The 18,856-nt window shown below is 35.1% G+C and overlaps 1 pseudogene; it reads right to left on the minus strand.

Moving 5' to 3' along the window:
- Window positions 1-599: 599 nt before the first annotated feature.
- On the minus strand, window positions 600-18,275 carry LOC147389070 (fasciclin-like arabinogalactan protein 7; annotated as a pseudogene).
- Between the last annotated feature and the right edge of the window lie 581 nt (window positions 18,276-18,856).

An 18,856-nucleotide genomic window follows, 5' to 3' on the forward strand; every position in this document is an offset into this window, starting at 1 on the left:
CTCTTGCAAATACGAATAGTAAAAGTATCCTTTATCCATTTTTTATATTTTCTTTTAAAAACATAAATTTCTAACACACTTTTTGTTATCAAATGACAATCACCGATGAACAAGTAGTTTAAAAATGCAAAAGCTAAAAAATGCGCTTTTAAAAGCGTTATCAAACACCACCTAATTTGTTGCTATCTATATGAACTTTCAGTTGGTAATGTGAATGCCTGTAGCTGTGGATATATTCGTTGGTATAGGTATACCTAATTTTTTGTCTTTTTTAAAACCACTAGGCCAATTGATTTATAAATGACTCTACATATCTCCTTTACAAAAATTTGATTTTCAAGATAAGATATCATATTAATTTTGTCCGACATCCTCAAACTAAAAATTCAACAACTTGAAGTTTCAAAAAAAATGAACTTAAAATAAAAGAAATTGAAAGAAAGATGAGTACATTTTTGAAGTGTAAAGTAAAGAACAATCCATATGCATATAATAAAGTCCTCTCTTACAAGAAGAAAACCATGTAATTTAAGATACACCCACTGATGATCCTACAAGAAAAGGAATGACGTGAAGATTTAAGAGGAGCCCTTCTCTATTTAGGGTAGAGAAGGAAATGAAGTGCCGAAGATTTCTTCAGGAAGTACTTTGTTGATCTGGTATACCGCAATAGGATCTATCGAATGTACACTACTACTAACTTTAGTGTTTTTCCATCCTGAACTGATGGATTATCCGTGATGCTTTGCAAATGTACTAACAGGGTTTATTGGCTAAGATTTTTTAATTCTATTATACTGTAGAAATGTGGCAAGGCATGGAAGAGGACGAGTGATTTTAGTTGTTCTTGAGTAATATTTGAGAGAAGGCTTTTTAAGAGACGAGGACTCATCTTTTGGGACAAATATGGTTATGCCTTTTTCAGTGTTGTTGGCTTGGTTTAGAAAGGTTGGGATAACTTTGGCGGATTCAAGATACTTGAGGAAGGTCTGGAATGGGCCTGCTACTCTGAGTAAATCGGTAAAGTTGATGAAATTTGGTGTAGGGGCAAGTGCTGGAGTCGATGATAGCGATGATTATCCAACAATTTGACCATTTACAGATGAACAACTCAGTAGGCTAGTACACTACTAACCAAGAAAATCATGCTAGATTCCATTTTACTTTGACTCTCTAAATGCCTGTAAGAAACAGAACCCATCAACATAATTTGATCTCAATCTATCAAATTAAACCCAGTTGTCCAAATCCAGAAAGATCCCAATGCATGGAAGTAAAGATCACATGAACTCACCAATAGAAAAAAATGTTACTGAGGGTTTATTTTTATGTTATTTGAGGTTTTTTGAGGATAACCAACTCGCCAAATCCCTCAAAGATAAATAAAAAAAACCCATAATCGAAAGTAGACCAAAATACAAGTTCAATGAGCTTTCTATTTTCAAATGGTGGTTTTGTTTTCTGAGATTAAGATCAACTCAACAAAGCAAACCATTAATTGAGAAAAACCCATTGAAATAAATGAAAAACAAAAGCATTAAAAATACTTAAAGTAGATTTAATAAGAACACAAAACACTTTAAATGAATGAGAGATGAGTTTCAAGAAATTGAAATACTAACTAGTCTAACAGGAATTCAGAGAGTAGTGGTAAAAAAATTGTAACCCAGCTAACATGAATGTTGCACGCAGGGAAAAATAATCGTGTGAATCTTTAATCTATAGTCTCACATGTGAACTGAGGAGAAAAAAAAGAAGGCAAGAAGCCATTTGAAATCATTATAATTAATTTATAAGATAAACTAATGGTAAAGTGATTCAGGTCACCCCTGTTGAAACTTTTATAGCCTTACCCTAACAATGTGACAGCAATGCAAATGCAACAAAACCCATAATTTTAGAATACCAATCTTTCTAGTATATTCAATCGAAGAGGTTTCTGATTTAGAGAAAGGAACAAATACAAATGATTAAGTTACCTGTATGCCCATTGATTGTTGTATGAAAACACGAACTTCGCAAAGTGTTCGTGTAGAGCAATTCCAGCCTGCGCATTGAAGTTGCTTGGCCTGCCAAGATGAAACAAACATACATTATCGAAATTTGTGTGGAGTTTTGGACTTTAAGCCTCCTTGTAAGATAACAAGTTTTATAAATTCTCTTCTACCCATATGCAAGGAGAATACTGAAAATGGACCATTAAAGCGCCCTCGATCCGCGGGGTGCGTGGATCCGCTTTTGACCCTTGAGGTTTGGGAGTCGCCACCTAGTTATTGTGGTCTAGGAACCAAACTGACTCTAACATGGATAAAAAGAACTAATCTACCACAAAAAATCTGAATTCGGGGATCATGTTACGGGGTTGGAAGGTGTTAGGCACCAACCCCGCCCTGCCAAAGCCGGTCTCTACTAACTTCCCAAATATATCACATTGCTAAAAACCTAGATAAAAATAAAAAAATTACATACCTTTCCGATAGCAAGGATTTTGTTCCCTCAGATCTGACAAAAAGAGCTCCTTGTACTGTGTTCCCTTGCTTCGTTCTGTCTTCGGATTTGACTTCGGATCTCCTAGATCAACGTATCTCCTTGTTTTTGGATCTGAATTCTTCAAGTTTGTTGCGGATTTGGGGGTGTTTTTGAAGGGATTTTAGGTGTTTTCTAGACTAAAATTGAAGGAGGGATGTTAGGTAAGGAGTTGGGGCTCCAAAACTAGAGTTTATGGGGGCTAGGGGAGCTTCTAGACCTACTTCTCTTAGGATTTATGATTTTATACGAAAACAGGGTGTGAGCACCTCTATTTATAGATTTTTTTTAGGGTTGATTTGGATAGAGTTAGTATTTAATTAGAGTTCTTTTAATTAGAGTTGTGTTTTAGTTAAAATTATTTAGGTAGAATTGTGTTTTAATTAGAATTGTTTTAGGTAGAATTGTTTTTTAAGTTAGAACACTATTAGATAGAGTTATTATTTAATTAGAATTCTATTATGACTTTTGGTCTTATTTGATTGACTTTTAATGTTTTGACTTTAGTCTTAATTGATTGACTTTTATTATTTTGACTTCAGTCTTGCTTAATTGACTTTAATTTTGACTTTAGTCTCACTTGATTGACTTTAATACTTTGACTACAGTCTTGATTGATTGACTTTAAATTTTGGAGAACCCCCTTCCATTATTTCTTTAATTCTTTGGACCCCCAAATGGAGGGGTCCTTAAAGAAATATCCCACGAACCCTCAACAATTTTACCCGAAAGTCCGATTGATCGATTTTTTAGGTTCAAAATTTTAAATTAATTTCATCAATGTTTCACTTTAATTATTTAATATTTTATTTATTAATTTCGAATTTTTTAATTATGAAAATTATGAAATTACCGTTTTGCCCCCGGAGAGGACTTTTCACGTTTCAAGTCGGTTTTTAATGTTCTAGGATGTTTTAGAATCGGTTTTTCGTAAGGAATTCAATGAGAATGTTGGTTTGTGTCATTTATGAAAATTTTTATGTGAAATGATTGTGAACTTTATGAGGGGCATTTTCGTAATTTTGTTAAATTCTGTTAAAATTGGTGAAATAATTTATTTGGTTCCAATTTGTTATTTTATGTGTTCGAGAGAGTTTTCCTAAGCGTAACGTAGGCTCTAGGGTTGTTTTGAGGTTAGGGGTATTTTGGTAATTTAGTAATTTTTTAGTGATTTTTATCGTGAAGTTTCTTTTTGGTCTGCAAGATGATGATTTCTATGTTTCTAGGGTCGTATTTTCCTAGCGTAGCGTGGTTTCTAAGGTTTTGTCAGTTCGAGATACCTCATCCGGATTTCTGAAACACATCTGGTAACAAAATAAAGCAATGGAATACACATCCATCATTGGGAATCATTGCAATCGGATTGACGAGTTGATTAATCAGGCGAGTGCAAAAATGGGGTGTCTACAGACCACCACTTTGGCAGCCAAAATCTTAACATTTGGATTCTCCTATCATCAACTAATCACTAACTTTTGGATGGAAAAGTCACGAATTAATAATCCTTGTAAAAAATGTTGTTGAATTAGAATAATTAGACCACACAACCAATGAAAATGGGCTTTGGTTAGCATCAATGCAAGAATAAACCATAATTTTTTCCAGATTGAGTGATTTCAATTGTCCGCACACAAGTACAATATAAACTAGGTTGATACCAAAATAGATTTTTTGTAAACTAAGGGCCTGTTTAGATACCAGGAGCAGAACTACTCTTCCAAAGAATAGGAGCTGAAATACTCTATGGAGGAGCTGGAAAAGTAATTCTGTGCAGAAAGGGCGTTTGGCAATGTAGACACCCCATTTTTGCACTCGCCTGATTAATCAACTCGTCAACCCGATCGCAATGATTCCCAATGATGGATATGTATTCCATTGCTTTATTTTGTTACCAGATGTGTTTCAGAAATCCGGATGAGGTATCTCAAACTAACAAAACCTTAAAAACCACGCTACGCTAGGTAAATACGACCCCAGAAACGTAGAAATCATCATCTTGCAAACCAAAAAGAAGCTTCACGATAAAAATCACTAAAAACTATCAAATTACCAAAATACCCCTAACCTCAAAATAACCCTAGAGCCTACGTTACGCTTAGGAAAACTCATTCAAACACATAAAACAACAAATCGAAATCAAATAAATCATTTCGTCAATTTTCACAGAATTCGACAAAATTACGAAAATGCCCCTCGTAAAGTTCACGACCATTTCACATAAAAATTTTCATAAATGACACAAACCAACATTCTCATTGAATTCCTTACGAAAAACCGATTCTAAAACATCCTAGAACATTAAAAACTGACCTAAAACGTGAAAAGTCCTTTCTGGGGGCAAAACGGTAATTTCACAATTTTCATGATAAAAAATTCGAAATTAATAAATAAAATATTAAATAATTAAAGTGAAACATTAATGAAATTATTTAAAATTTTGAACCTAAAAATCGATTAATCGGACTCTCAGGCAAAATTGTTGAGGGTTCGTGGGATATTTCTTTAAGGACCCCTCCATTTGGGGGTCCAAAGAATTAAAGAAATAATGGAGGGGCCTTCTCCAAAAATTTAAAGTAAATCAGCAAGACTGAAGTCAAGGTATTAAAGTCAATCAAGTGAGACTGAAGTTAAAATTAAAGTCAATTAAGCAAGACTAAAGTCAAGATATTGAAAGTCAATCAATTAAGACTAAAGTCAAAACATTAAAAGTCAATCAAATAAGACAAAATCATAATAGAGATCTAATTAAATAATAACTCTATCTAATAGAGTTCTAACTTAAAACAATTCTACCTAAAACGATTCTAACTTAAAAACAATTCTACCTAAAACAATTCTAATTAAAACACAATTCTACCTAAAATAAGTCTAACTAAAACACAACTCTAATTAAAAGATCTCTAATTAAACACTAACTCTATCCAAATCAACCCCTAAAAACATCTATAAATAGAGGTGCTCACACCCTATTTTCGTATCAAATAATAAACCCTAAGATAAGTAGGTCTAGAAGCTCCCCTAGCCTCCCATAAACCCTGGTTTTGGAGCCCCAACTCCTTACCTAACATCCCCCCTTCGATTTTAGCATAAGAAACGCCTAAAAGCCTTCCAAAAACACCCCCAAATCCGCAACAAACTTGAAGAGTTCAGATCCAAAAGCAAGGAGATACCTCGGTCTAGGAGATCCGAAGTCAAATCCGGAGACAGAACGAAGCAAGGGAGCACGGTACAAGGAGCTCTTTTTGTCAGATCTGAGGGAACAAAGTCCTTGCTATCGGAAAGGTAAATTTTTATTTTTATTTATTTTTATCTAGGTTTTAGCAATGTAATTTACTTGGGAATTTAGTAGAGACCGGCTTTGGCCGGGCGGGGTTGGTGCCTAACACCTTCCAATCCCGTAACATGATCCCCGAATTCAATTTTTTTGGTTTTAGATTAGTTTTTATCCGTTTAGAGTCATTGATCGGTTCCTAGACCGTAATAACTAGGTGGCGACTCCCAAACCTCAAGGGTCAAAAGCGGATCCGCGCACCCCGCGGATCGAGGGCGCTTTCAGTGGCGACTCTGCTGGGGACTATTGAGGATCAAACTTGAAAAACCCCAAGTATGGGAGCATTGCCAAGATGACCTAGTTTTTTTTTTATTTAGTTGGATTTATTTTATTTATTTTTTCTCTTTATTTATTTTTTATCTTGATTGTAGATGATTTTGGGTATTGCATTTTTTTTTTCCAATTAAGGATCACTTTTTGATGACTCCTAAATAATGGAAGATTCAAATTAACCTATGAAAATAATGGAATGATGGAGGTTGGACAGAAATATTAAAACATTTTTAGAGAATATTCTAGCGAGAATTAAGTCTGGGAGCCTATTAATAAAATATAGATCTCGTCGAGTAGATTAATTTAGAATCGGAGTTCACTCAATTTCGTTATCGGAAGCCTTAGATATCATCGATGCAAGTTCAATCTGTAAATCTGGAATTATTTCTGAATAAAAGTTAGGACAGCAACGTTAAAACGTTTTTACAGAATATTCTAGTGAGAATTAAGTCTGGAAACCTATTAATAAAACGTAGATCTCGTCGAGTAGATTAATTTAGAATCTGAGTTCACTCAATTTCGTTATCGGAAGCCTTAGATATCATCTATGCAAGTTCAATCTGTAAATCTGGAATTATTTATGAATGAAAGTTGGGACAGCAACGTTAAAACTTTTTTACAGAATATTCTAATGAGAATTAAGTCTGGGAATTTTTAATAAAACGTAGATCTTGTCGAGTAGATTAATTTAGAATCTGAGTTCACTCAATTTCGTTATCGGAAGCCTTAGATATCATCGATGCAAGTTCAATCTGTAAATCTGAAATTATTTCTGAATGAAAGTTGGGACAGCAACGTTAAATTTTTTTTACAGAATATTCTAGTGAGAATTAAGTTTGGGAACCTCTTAATAAAATGTAGATCTCGTCGAGTGGATTAATTTAGAACTTGAGTTCACTCGATTTCGTTATCGAGAGCCTTAGATATCATCGATGCAAGTTCAGATTGTATTTTCCTAATTTACAGAAAATCTGAATTTATCTAATGTTGGCACAATTAATGTTCTTGAGAGTGAGCTCATCTCAACCATTGTCATTCTATCATCAATGTAACACCTATTGGAATCTCAATTTATTTTGGATCACCCAAAAGTGATCATTGATTGGACCTTAAAAATTATAAAAATTATGCCTATTGCAATGTTTGTTGATCATTATCATATGCCATATTTATTGATTAATTTACCATGATCTTGCTTGAAATACATGATTGATGATGATCGTAATGTTAATGTGCTTATGTGATGGGAATAATGTGATCTTAATTAAATATTCATATGATTTGAATGATTTTGATTTTGATTAAATGTATGATTGGTTTGATTGGATCCATGGGCCCATTTGTTTGAAAAATGTCATGGGCACACCCCACCCTGTTTTGCACACACCACATGCACGTTTATTGTTTTACTCACTTACACGTCCCATTTAGCCAACGTGGCACTAGTGCGTGGCCCGGTCTCTTCGGAGATGCGACGTCATTCATGAAACCCACAACTCTAGTCACGTACCTTAGGGTATATCAAACTAGGGGCATCGATACCATCTGATCAGGTGATTCTGAGAAGTATATTGATGCACCCAGGCTGGGGCAACCTGAGCCTTTGTCCTATTGTAAGCCACACAGTCACATGTCCCGATTGCCAACATAGTACTAATACGTGGTCGGTCCCCTCGTGGGATGCCAAACCATTTATGAAAGCTACAACTCTTGATTCGTACCCGTAGGTATAAAAAGGTAATCTAAGTATATCAATTGCACTTCTTGGTCAAAACCGGTGCCTAAGCAAGATCTTGCCCCGCTGTACCCTACTGTACGAGGGGGATAGACTACGTCTATTCTAGACGAGAGGTATTTAAGTGGGCCCTTGCTCAGCATTGTGCGCCACCTCTCAACTGGAGATCAAACTGGCTGTTTTTAGCTTCAGAGAAGTGAGTTGAGGTTTTAGATTATCACCTATACGGTATATCAAACCAAGTCACCACGTATCGAGAGGTATATAGGTGTGCTTGGGTAAGGGTGGCTAGGTAAAAATGCATTGCACGTAGTAAACCTAGAGTCTAGAAGCCTTCCTATAGGTCACGACCCGAATTGACTATGGGTGTTCCTGGGTTGCTTTATTCAATCCAACCAACAGGTAGGTGGGCGGACCGATCCAGAATAATCAAACAAAACCCGCAATATCGGTCCTACCCAATCGGTGAAATGTACTGATTAATTTGAACCACTTAAATCAGTTGACCCAATGGACAAATTGATCAAACTGATCAATACCAAATCAGTTGGACTAATTGGTTTCACTTTTAAAGATCCAGACCACTTTATCTAGAAAGATTCTATCTTAAGATCTGATCAAAGGTTCAATCCCAATCAGGGGTAGACCCGCATCTAACCTTTCTCACTTTCTTGGTCACTATAGACTTATGGTGCATTTAGATTCGATTTTCCGTCAGGCTTGGGCTATTTTATGTCGAGTCTAACCTTTAAAGTCAATGGTTAACCTTGGTTTACTTCCAATCAGGTGATAATTGGTCCTAAACGTTCTAAACCTCCATCTGTACCACTTTGGGTCCGTGAAAAGAGTCGTCTTTCTAGAGTACCATTGCCAAGTAGTCAGTCTTTGCCACAAGAAGAAATGAGTACCATGGATGAAGCTGCGCTTCGTCAGATTTTAGAATCTTTTCAAGCCCAGATTATTGCCTCTGTCCAAACACAAATCGAATCCCTGAAAATTGAAAAGGGAAAAGATAAAGCTATAGAACCTCAGGATGTGTTTGACCTCGTTGAAAACCAAGAAGATGATCAGTTACACGTTGACCCTGTCCTAGCTCATCGAATAACTCAAGTTGAAACTGCTTTGAAGAACATCAAAGACCCTGATGATCTTACTCTTGGATTAGGGTCAATGACCTTGTTTCCCACGGTCCGTCTACCAGAAAAGTTCACAATGCCAGATATGGAGAAGTTTGACGGTATTGGATGCCCTAGGACTCACTTAAAAGTATATGTCGGCATAATGCAATCTCAGGGTCTAAGTGAAGAACAGATGGCTCAACTTTTTCAAAGAACCCTGACAGGTCCTGCACTACGCTGGTTAATGTCATTGGACTCATCTCGGGTAAGAACATGGCATGAATTGATGAAAGAGTTTATTGGTCGATATTCATTCAACACGGATATTGAACTCACAAGAAGAGATTTAGAAACTACTAAACAAAAACCTGGGGAAACTTTCACTGAGTTCATTGCTCGATGGAGAGCTAAAGCCGCTCAACTGTGGGACCGACCTCAAGAGAAGGAACAAGTTAAGATTATCCTTAGGAATCTCACTCCAAATTATGCCAAGTACTTGATGCCTCAGTACCTTCCCACTTTTCAATCCCTCCTTGAGGCTGGAAATCAAGTTGAGGATGCCTACTCTTCGGGACTTTTTGGTAACTCGTCTGAGTCAAAACCCAAACATTTCAAGCCTAATGTCAATTCCTTACAAGTGGCCAACACCTCCTTCGCACTATCTCCTCAAGCTACTCAACCTTCACAAACTAAGCCTAGGAGACAGTTTGCCAATCTTGGAATGTCCCTTAGTGTTGCTTATCAAAAATTGATGAAAAGGGGATTGTTGACGCCTTTACAACCTAAGCATTTGCCTAATCCTCTTCCTCCAAACATGGATAATGGGCAATTTGTGAATTCCATCAGATGCCTGGTCATGTTCTTGACAGGTGTATTACTCTCAGACATGCTATCCAAGACCTTATTGAGCAAGGAAAAGTCACCATACCCACTCCTACTACTCCCAATGTTAAGACTAACCCTTTGCCTACTTTTCAAAATCAACCCCCTCCTACTCTGAACCTAATATCCATATCCAAACCCGAATCAATTGATCCAGTTTCCTTCATTCACCAATGGGTCTTAACAGTGCATTCGCTCCATGCCAGAATGAGCACAACTACCCTAAGGCAGCGACAGAACTGAAGAACAGGGAAATTATTGAAGCAACGGATTGTCGCGCATATGACAGAGGCTTGAATCAAAATATGAAGAGATAGTAAAAGCAGGCAAGTTCAAGTCATCCATCGAAGATAACCGAAGTGGCATAGACTCTAGATTTGTGTCCCTCTATTCATAATGATGTCATCTTTTAAGTTTTCTTAGTTTTTTTTTTAGCTTCAATTGCGTCAGTCTTTGAATTCAGTTAGCCATCTTTATTTTTGGGTTTTAGTAAGGTTTGTCAGTTTGTGTTCTTTTTATTCTAATAAAGAAGCTTTTGATTATCATGTGTGCAATAATGATGTGAACATAAAATCTAACATGAGAAATGACTTAAAGCTCACTAATCAAATTTGATAAATATTGGAATTAAAGAGTACACTCAAGAAGTGCAAATTGGTGATACATTATCCTCAAGAGAACATGAGAGCATAGTAAACTTACTTGAGAAATTCAACAATATTTCTTGCATGGTCTCATAGATGGATCGCATAAAAATATAGATCAAGACATATAGTCAAAGGTGAACTTCAAAGTCGAAGATTATTGGTCAAAAATGATATAGCTGAAGGCATCGACAAAGACACTAAGACTTACAAGTGGATCTACCAGGTTTCTCACTCAAAAGAGGAGAATTTTCATTCATAAGAGAATAAAAGAGTTTCTCGAAATTTTAGAGTTAGAAAACTCAATCATACTCGATTTCACAAAAGAAGACTGAAGAATATTCATTCTCAAAAGAAGACCTTGCTCGACAGAGCAATTCAGATATCGAATTCCTGAAACTTTGACCAAGTCAAGCAGCATTCACCAAAGGAGGCCTCCTTTGGTCGAATCATTTTCCTATCTTACCCCAAAAAAGAAAAAAAAAACCTTTTTAGCCCCTCGCAGCCTTTTAAAAGAAAAATAAAAGCAGTACCTCTTCTTTTTAAACCATACCGACCAACCTTGGGAAGGAATCTTAGTATGAACTACGTTTTGACCTGATCCCAAAAGGAAAAAAGAAATATTTGGGGTACGTAGGCAACCTGAGAAGTTACTTCAGGCCCGGTCATTAAAAGAAAAATGTATTCTCTTAAGGAAAGTGTCATCCAAAAGAGAAATCTACTATTGAAATGTTCAAAAGAAAAGAATGCCAAACTAAGGGCATTAGAAAAAAGAATCAGAAGAATTGATAAAAAGAAAAGAATGCCAAACTAGGGGCATTTAGAAAAAAAAAATCAAAATAATTGATAGAAAAGAGAGAATATCAAACTAGGGGCATTTTGGGAAGTTGAGCCTTATACCTTTTCTTTCTAAACCATATCCTAAGCCCACCTATTAAGTCCTCCTGAAGGCTAATTGACTCGGTTAAGGTGCAGGAACTGAGAAATCGTCGATTTGGTTACACAAGATCATCAAGAAAAAAAAGAGAAGCCCGCTAAGTCGAAAACCTGAAAAGGCGGCTTAGGCAAAATTTAGGGCATAACCATAAAAAAGAAAGCCTGCTAGGTTGAAAACCTGAAAAGGCGACCTAGGCAAAAATCAAGGTATCATCAGAAAAAGAAAGAGCAAAGCCCGCTAGATTGAAAACCTAAAGAGGCGATCTAGGCAAAAATTAGGGCATCATCAAATGGGAGGAAAGGTCCCGTCAAGAAGAAAAATTCAGAAGGAAGCTTGTGCAGAAACTGCAGAACCATTCAAGCCACGATATTTGTCTTTTAGCCAAGAGCTCACATCCGACAAAGACAATATTGAAGTCGAAAAAATCAGAAGTCATCTTGAACATTGTAGGATCTTCAAAAGTATGTTTACTTGTTCAAGTGTTCGCTAATGGAAGATGTAGAATCATCAACCACTTTGAAGAGGAAGATCTTTTATTCTAATATTTATCAAGATTTTTTAAGTCCAGCTCAAGCATTTTTCAAAAGAAATTCGAAAGAAAATGATCAATTCTTTATTGCACATATGATAATCTTAAGAGTCTTAAATTTAAGAGAATGTCAGTTCTTCTATCTATCATACATCAGAGTCCATATTTTTCAAGCGTAATCCATTCCATCAGTCTCGTAGTCAAGTCCCATTAAAGCCAACCTTGAAACTAGGGGCATTTTTGAAGGTCATTTAATTCCAAAATTTTTGTTCTTAATCACATGATAAAAAGAAAATCATACAAAAGCTTAAAAGTCCGGCGAAACCCAATGATAATTACGAATCCAGATGCATGATAAGCCAATAAAGGCCTGATCTTTCAAACTTTGAGCTCGATTTTGAATCATATAATCAATTAATAGGATTGTTTAAGTTCCTATAAATCTAAGCCCGAGAAACGTGGCTTAGTAAGTTCGAGTCCGAGAAACGAGACTCCAACTTTTTGAATCATAGAATGAATGGGCTTGTTGAAGTGCCTAAACCTAAGTTCGAGTCCGAGAAACGAGACTCCAACTTGTTGAATCATAGAATGAATAGGCTTTTTGAAGTGCCTACAAACCTAAGTTCGAGTCCGAGAAACGAGACTCCAACTTTTTGAATCATAGAATGAATAGGCTTTTTGAAGTGCCTACAAACCTAAGTTCGAGTCCGAGAAACGAGACTCCAACTTTTTGAATCATAGAATGAATAGGCTTTTTGAAGTGCCTACAAACCTAAGTTCGAGTCCGAGAAACGAGACTCCAATTTTTGAATCATAGAATGAATAGGCTTTTTGAAGTGCCTACAAACCTAAGTTCGAGTCCGAGAAACGAGACTCCAACTTTTTGAATAATATATAGGCTTTTTGAAGTGCCTATAAACCTAAGTTCGAGTCCGAGAAATGAGACTCCAACGTTTTGAATCATAGGCTTTTTGAAGTGCCTATTAACCTTAGTTCGAGTCCGAGAAACGAGACTTCAATTTTAATAGGATTGTTTAAGTTCCTGCAAACCTTAGCCAGAGTCCGAGAAACGAGACTCCAGCTTTGTTTGAAATCATATTGAATTAATAGGATTGTTTAAGTTCCTTAGCCTGAGAAGCTTGGCTACAATAGGCTCCAGTCCGATAAATGAGACTCAAACTTTTTCGAACTCTAAAAAGAATTTCAAATAGGATTTAACGAAGTTCCTACAATGTTATAACTCCAATTACCTTTGTTAAACCTTGCTATGATTGTTTTCGTTGCATAAGTGCATCTCAATTTTGAATCATTATTGTCAGTGAGAGAAGATCTCTAGGACCTGGCACATTTTTACTTAGTTTCACACAGCATCACACCATTGCACACACGTGCACTTTTGCATCAGTCAGGGAGAATCTTCTAAAATTCGAGGATCTGACATCGTCAGTGAGAGTTCAAGCTCGAGGACCTGACAACCTTTTAGTTCGGGAAGAGTTTTACGCTCAAGGATCCGAACACCCTGACGAATTGCTAAATCAGGCTGCAAAATGAACTGTCACTAGCTTTGGCATTCGGATATCGCACTATCTACCAAAATAGATTTGCTATCTAGTTTGCTTCAACCCTCTGCCAAAGAGGGGCATCTGTAGACACCCCATTTTTGCACTCGCCTGATTAATCAACTCGTCAACCCGATCGCAATGATTCCCAATGATGGATGTGTATTCCATTGCTTTATTTTGTTACCAGATGTGTTTCAGAAATCCGGATGAGGTATCTCAAACTAACAAAACCTTAAAAACCACGCTACGCTAGGTAAATACGACCCCAGAAACATAGAAATCATCATCTTGCAACCAAAAAGAAGTTTCACGATAAAAATCACTAAAAACTATCAAATTACCAAAATACCCCTAACCTCAAAACAACCCTAGAGCCTACGTTACGCTTAGGAAAACTCATTCAAACACATAAAACAACAAATCGAAACCAAATAAATCATTTCGTCAATTTTCACAGAATTCGACAAAATTACGAAAATGCCCCTCGTAAAGTTCACGACCATTTCACATAAAAATTTTCATAAATGACACAAACCAACATTCTCATTGAATTCCTTACGAAAAACCGATTCTAAAACATCCTAGAACATTAAAAACTGACCTAAAACGTGAAAAGTCCTCTCTGGGGGCAAAACGGTAATTTCACAATTTTCATGATAAAAATTCCGAAATTAATAAATAAAACATTAAATAATTAAAGTGAAACATTAATGAAATTAATTTAAAATTTTGAACCTAAAAATCGATTAATCGGACTCTCACGCAAAATTATTGAGGGTTCGTGGGATGTTTCTTTAAGGACCCCTCCATTTGGGGGTCCAAAGAATTAAAGAAATAATGGAGGGGCCTTCTCCAAAAATTTAGAGTAAATCAGGCAAGACTGAAGTCAAGGTATTAAAGTCAATCAAGTGAGACTGAAGTTAAAATTAAAGTCAATTAAGCAAGACTAAAGTCAAGATATTGAAAGTCAATCAATTAAGACTAAAGTCAAAACATTAAAAATCAATCAAATAAGACTAAAAGTCATAATAGAGATCTAATTAAATAATAACTCTATCTAATAGAGTTCTAACTTAAAAACAATTCTACCTAAAACGATTCTAACTTAAAAACAATTCTACCTAAAACAATTCTAATTAAAACACAATTCTACCTAAAATAAGTCTAACTAAAACACAACTCTAATTAAAAGATCTCTAATTAAACACTAACTCTATCCAAATCAACCCCTAAAACATCTATAAATAGAGGTGCTCACACCCTATTTTCGTATCAAATCATAAACCCTAAGAGAAGTAGGTCTAGAAGCTCCCCTAGCCCCCCATAAACCCTAGTTTTGGAGCCCCAACTCCTTAGCTAACATCCCTCCTTCAATTTTAGTCTAGAAAACACCCAAAAGCCTTCTAAAAACACCCCCAAATCCGCAACGAATTTGAAGAATTCAGATTCAAAAACAAGGAGATACCTTGCCTCGGAGATCCGAAGACAAATCCAGAAACAGAACGAAGCAAGGGAGCACAGTACAAGGAGTTCTTTTTGTCAGATCTGAGGGAACCAAGTACTTGCCATCGGAAAGGTAAACCTTTTATTTTTATTTATTTTCTGATCTAGGTTTTAGCAATGTAATTTACTTGGGAATTTAGTAGAGACCGGCTTTGGCCGGGCGGGGTTGGTGCCTAACACCTTCCAATCCCGTAACATGATCCCCGAATTCAGTTTTTTTTGGTTTTAGATTAGTTTTTATCCGTTTAGAGTCATTGATCGGTTCCTAGATCGTAATAACTAGGTGGCGACTCCCAAACCTCAAGGGTCAAAAGCGGATCCGCGCACCCCGCGGCTCGAGGGCGCTTTTAGGCAATCAACTCTGTGAAGTACTGGCAGAAATACTTTTGTGCTGGAAGTCTGTTTGGGAACCATAATGACTTCTCATGACTGCTAGAAAAAAGACCAGAATACCCTTATATTATACCAGTTACTGTTTTTTATCTTTTAGTGTCATAATATGCCTTCAAACTATACTATTTTTGATATTTTAATTATAAATATTAATATAAATATATATAATAAATATTAATAAAATATAATAAAATATTTTAAATATTAAATATTAATATAATATGTTTAAATCCATTATACTCAAAAATTTTAAAAAAATTTGACAGACTGTTTTTGACCTAATATTAAAAAAAAAATTTGACAGATTGTCTTTTAGTGTCATAATATGCCTTCAAACTATACTGTTTTTGACATTTTAACTATAAATATTAATATAATATATTGTAATAAATATTAATATAATGTATTTAAATCCATTATACTCAAAATTTTAAAAAAAAATTAACAGACTGTCTTTTAGTGTCATAATATGCCTTCAAACTATATTGTTTTTGATATTTTAACTATAAATATTAATATAATATTTTAAATATTAAATATTAATATAATGTGTTTAACTATAAATATTAATATAATATAATATAATATTTTAAATATTAAATATTAATATAATGTTTTTAAATCCATTATACTCAAAATTAAATTTTTTTTTAAATATTAATAAATGTTTCTTTCATTTGATTTAAGGGCAAATGAATTATAAATATTTTCATAGAAAATTAATAAAGTTAAGGGTATTTTGGTAAAACGAACCGTTAGATTTTGATTCCCCGCAAGATGAGTTTTGAGAAATAGGTTTTCTCGACTTCTTCACAAAGAGTAATTTCTTGCTCTTGCGCGGAGTAACTCTTCGAAGGAGTTGTTCATCCAAACGCATCCAAACGACTTCTAACTCCCCGCAAGAGTCAGAAGTAGCCAAGGAGTCCTATCCAAACGCCTACTAAGTGTTCTTACCGTCTATCACCTAAAGTCACTAGAAATCAAGTAATCTTCGATGTAACCCAAGATTCCCTTCAGATTGATTACCTTCAGAATACTCCCTAAGATCCCTAAAAATGATAATATAAATAAAAAAATCAGAAAAAATGTCTCCCAAACAAAACAATTTGTGAAGTGCAAGTGCATATGAATACAAAAAAAATCCCAAATCCCCAAACTATTCCTGATAGGTAATAACAAAGTAGATCCACCACCCATTTATCCAATTTTTTTTACCAAGCATCTATCCTTTTCTATAGGACTTGAGCACCTACTTAATGGAAATCATGCCTAACTATTTAATCAAGGAATTCAAAAATGAAATAATTTTTCGATTCCTAGTTGATCTGCTCATAAGTGCTTGCCTTCAATAATGCCAAATCTATCATTGATGACCTATTAAATTTCAAGAGCAACCATCACTAAGATATGCAATCGAATTGAATCTTTCGATTAAGAAAGATCATTTAGAAACATAGGGAATCAAAACAGATAAGAGCAAGAAAAGAAACCTAGGCAAGGTGAGCAAGATAGTTAGGGGTACAACCAGCATTCGAGACAATTAGGAAACAAACATAAAATGAGCAAGTAAAATGCAAAGGTGCGGTGAGGCCCAACAAAAACTCAATTTTTTATTACAACCAAGCAGGGGATTAGACATCAAATGTAAAAGCTATAATAAAAAAAATATGAAATATTTCATGATTCGTATATAAAAGTCACCAATATGGGGAGTGTCCCACTTATCAAAAGAAACAGATGTGGAACTAGGATAAGAAATAGGCAACAAAAAATAAGAGGCATCCCTCCCTTATAGGCCTAATAATCATATGCTCACTAATTTTTTTCGATTTTTGGTCGGAAAACATTTCAAATAATCCCAGATACTCTTGCCTAGAAATCAAGGTTTAACCTTGCGTGCATACTCAATTTGAGTTCAACTCTTAGAAAGGTTACTCAAGTCTTCTCGGAATGAGTAAAGAACTCTCTGTTTTAGTTGTCCATTTCACTTATATATACCTTAACATAGGTAGAACAAGCATTGAAAGCATCAAAAGGCTAAAAGAGAACCCTTCTACGAACATACATCCATGAAAAGATTAATCAAACATAAGTTAGAGGCTGTTTGGTCACACCAAAGTAAATTCATATTCAAACGTATAGATTCAAAAAAATACTAGGTCCATGCCAACTTCATCATCAGGTCATAGGCTTAGAAACATGCAAAATAATCAATAGCTTAGACTTCGGGAATTACTGGTATGCAAACTGTTCATTTGAGAGTAGACAAAAAAAAAAAAAAAAAAAAGCAAGGTATTCTAAGATGTAGTAATGATTTTTGCGCTAGATATCAAGCGTGATCTTCAAAATCTAGAACCCAACGCAAAATTTCAATGGTTAAAAAAATTACTAATACCACACTCAAGCCAAATTTAGTAATCAATAATTAATAAATCAAATATTATAGTGGATCTCATGTTCATCAAAGAAATCAAGGATTTTTAATTCTTCAACCAAGCAAAAATTAATCAAAAAAGAAAAAAAAGATGAAATCTACAAATCAATAAATCAATATCATAAAAGAGCCAATCAAACGCATATAAAACCCTAAATACCTTTGGCAGACCAGGTCTCATCGATCGCTTTCGAAGAGAGGGGATCCCCTGGTAGATCATGTTAAACCTAATGTATAAATTGAATTAGAAAAAGATTATATAACTTGGATAATAAGATTAGTTCGAATGAACTTATCAGATTGAGTGATTGAGGGACGGAGAAGTCATTGTCCTTAAAACCAATTTCGCCCAGACCTTCTATGAACTTGATCAAATCGGCTGGAGATTTGCACCCCTCCTGAACGCATATCGCATGTGCACCCACTTACTAAGGGTTTTCAACTGGTTGAACTTAAACACAATGGACTGCAGTCCCATGATGCCTTGGGCCCCCATGTGCATGCGAGGCCTAGTCTCTTTCTCTTTCACACTCATACAAGTAGGAAAGTGAGAACATTTATAAGTTGAGCATAAGTTTTATATTTATCCGATGTGGGACTAAATATTTAGAGAGTTATCTCTACAACTCTCAAGAGAAAGAAAAAGAAAGAATCATTGACTTTTCAACTATCACAAATAAGAAAAATGTTCTCTTACTAAGGTTTCACCAAAATTGGAAAAACCTTGTACCAACCACGCTTAAAAGAAAATATGGTCTTGAGTTCAAATCTTTCCCCAATAAAATCTAATCAATAATATTAATTTAACTCATCCTCACATCATCATAGAATAACACTACTCAACACCATAGGAAATGAGTGTAAAATTAAAATTCTTTTTTACTAATGCTCGTTCATTAGTTCAGTGGCTTACTATTACCCATTAAATCTACCTCTTAAGATCTTCATTCAAATAGATTTGATTTTCATCATAGACTAACTATTTACAT

This window comes from Akebia trifoliata, chromosome 12 (genome assembly GCF_017979445.1).
Source record: "Akebia trifoliata isolate Shusen 1 chromosome 12, ASM1797944v1, whole genome shotgun sequence".
In the NCBI taxonomy this organism is placed as follows: domain Eukaryota; kingdom Viridiplantae; phylum Streptophyta; class Magnoliopsida; order Ranunculales; family Lardizabalaceae; genus Akebia; species Akebia trifoliata.